The sequence below is a fragment of the Triticum dicoccoides genome, chromosome 3B (assembly GCF_002162155.2).
Source record: "Triticum dicoccoides isolate Atlit2015 ecotype Zavitan chromosome 3B, WEW_v2.0, whole genome shotgun sequence".
In the NCBI taxonomy this organism is placed as follows: domain Eukaryota; kingdom Viridiplantae; phylum Streptophyta; class Magnoliopsida; order Poales; family Poaceae; genus Triticum; species Triticum dicoccoides.
In genome coordinates this window covers 457,253,154-457,256,329 of record NC_041385.1, presented here as the reverse complement: position 1 = coordinate 457,256,329, position 3,176 = coordinate 457,253,154, and positions in this window count along the sequence as shown.

Genomic DNA, 3,176 nt, shown 5'->3' with positions numbered 1-3,176 from the left:
TGACTCCTGGGACCCACTAGCTACATCTTCGCACGCAAGGAAGTGCCTGATAGTCGGGACCCACCTGGTCGAAGCGTACGTAGCATTGTCATTCTGGTCGCGAACGTGTACGTACATACTGGTCGATGTAGAGGCGCGCACATGTCGTAGTAGAGGCGCGCACGTAGCATGTACACATACGTACAGCGGTCAGTGTGCAAGAAAGAAAATACGGCCACGTACATACATATGGGCGGGGTCTCGAACACCTACTCGCGCATACGTACGGCCAGGGCTCGTGTACATGGCTGGGGCGGAACGGAAAAACAGCGTCGTCGTCGTGTTCATGAGGAGCCAACTGGCTGGGTCGGAACGGAATGCGTCGTCGTGTTCATCGGGAAGGCTTGGACGGAACAGCCGATGGAAACAAGGCATGGCGTACCGCAGAACGGAGGAAACGACCTTGTGTTCGACCGGCCACGGTCAAAACGGGATCTTGTTCATCGGGAGGGGTCTGGCGTACCGCAAAACGGAGGAAACGGACTTCTGTTGGACCTCCTACGCTCGAAATGGGGTCCTGTTGATCGGGAGGGGTGTGGCATACCGCAAAACGGAGGAAACAGACTTCTGTTAGAGCGCTACGGTCGAAACGGGGGTCCTGTTCATCAGGAAAGGTGTGGCGTACCGCAAAACGGGACTCCACGGGATACTGTTCATCTCCACCGTCGACCTCCTCCAGCCTCCACGGGCTACTGTCATCCACCGTCGACCTCCTCCAGCCTCCACGGTCTACTGTCATCCACCTCGACCTCCTCCAGCCTCCACCTGCGATTGTTCATCCACCTCCTGTTCATCCTGCCTCCACCGTGCGCTACTCCACCAGCTACTGTTCAACCAACCCTCTCCACGGGCTCCTGTTCAACCACCCCTCCATGGGCTACTGTTTATCCAGCCCTCCACCGGCTACTGTTCAACCAGCCCTCCACGGGGTCGTCCTGTCCATCCGGCCCTCCACGGAGTCCTGTTCATCCAGCCCCAACCGGCTCGATCGATCGGGGTCCTGTTCATCCAGAGGCAATACCACGGGGTCATGTTCATCCACCCCCACCGGGAACTGTTCATCCAAACCCCCCTAGCAACGCTCACTGTTTATCCAGAGGCAGCATCGATCGGCTTCAGTTAGCAGCAGTAGTGAAGGAATCGCTTGATCGGGTTCAGTTAACAGCCATCGATCGATCGCTCGAGTTCAATAACGCGTAGCCTGTAGTGCAATTGCTCGGGGCGAATGCCTCACTCGGGTTCAGTTAGAGCCCAACGCCTCGCACCCACGCGCGTGCGTGTACGAGAGAAACGCACAAACCTCCGTGCATCGCTCGGCCCCGACCACCCACCGTAACCGGGAAAACCCCAATATTTTCCTTGCCCTCGCTTCTACCATAGTTTTTTCCGTCATGGACGGTCCAAAGAATGTCATGCAGCTGCCTCTCCGGCCCGCCCAGGACGAAAAGCCCGACACATCTATGATGATACCGGGTTTTGTCATAATTATCGTCATAGAAGTGTCATAAGTATGACAGGAAAAAATTTCGTTCGGCCCAAAATGTCATGGATGTGTCTTTTTTTAGTGATATATACACTGTTCCTTTAAAAAAATGACCATACATTGACTTCTTTCTTATTAGTGTTTGTTATACAATGTGGATTCTCTAGGTGCACTTGGAGGAGCTTGTAGTTTGGCTAAGCCTTGTCAACGCCCATATCATGCATTGGCACAACTACAACTCGGTCATGGATTGATGGTGTAAAAATACATCATCAAATTGTACTTCGAGTAAAATTTACATCACCACAAAGTACATATTAACATCATCAATAAAACTCGAACTCCATACAATGATCTAAAGTTTACATCACCACAAAACCTCCAACTTCAACAGATGATGTAAAATTTACATCACCGTGGAGGCGGCCATAGTGAGGTGTGTCAGAGCGGCGTTGGTAGCCGCACGGTCTGAAGAAGCGTCCATGGGGTCTGGCAGCGACAGGCGCGCGGCGGGAAGGTTCCACGCGATAGTTGGGGATGCGCACGTTTTGCTCGAGCTGCCCAAGTGATGCAAACTTGCATCACTTGGTTCCCTATTTTATGTCACGAGAAAATCTCGAGTAATTTTTTTGCATCTACATCATCTGTTGGAGTAGTGTTTTTGTGCCTTGTTGATGTAAAAATATGTTATTTTTACATCTACATCATCTATTGGAGATGCTCTTAACCATGTCGATGGCATAACCATGAAAGGAATCACATCTCTTCTCATGCTCGCTTCATGGAAAATTTGAACTGAGTATAATGCGAGAGTTTTCTAGAAATATTTCAAACATGCCTTGTGTCATTACGTTTAAGATCAACCTGAAGCATCTGTGTTGGGGTGTTGGGGTAGAACACTTGACTTATATTATGTCGCGAAAGTAGAGGCCATGTCGTTGTTCGATTACAATTCTTACTCCCTCTAAGCCATATTACTTGTCGCTAAAACGGATGTATCTGAACGCATTTCGATGCTACATATAATTGTCTGAGTGACAAGTAATATGGATCAGAGGGAATAATAATATTGTGATGAGGACCATCCCATGGACTTCAGCAGCAATCCATCATCCAACCCTCAAGCTTCAAGTGGTCTGGGTCATGTCTGCTTATTACCGATCCTGTAGGGTCATAACACTTAACAATTAACGGTTTGATAGAGCACTACGAGATCATAGGAGAATGAGAGAAAGGCACAAGGAGGTGTTATGAATGTTTTAGGAAATAACCCCATTTTGGTTCTGCCCCCCAAAAAACTTTGCCTTCAATCCATGAGTGTACTCAACCAATCCATCCAATCTCTGAAATATTCCAAAGTAGTGTGGTCTAACAACAAAATCTTCTAAAGGATCTGGTGGATCAACAACAGTAGCTGCACAAATAAAAAAAGCCTTTGATCAAAACATAATCTAATGCAACAACTAATGAACTCACAGCCACACCACACTTGAAGAACAAAAGGCCCCCTTTCCCCCATCTTCTCCGTTGTTTTTGTTGTACTCCCCTATTTTCCTCTGCCCCCTTGATGCCCTCTCTCCTTTTGCACAACACTACCCACACACCCCCAAATCCCCTCTCTTTTTGCCACAGCTGCACACCAAGTCCAAGTCTA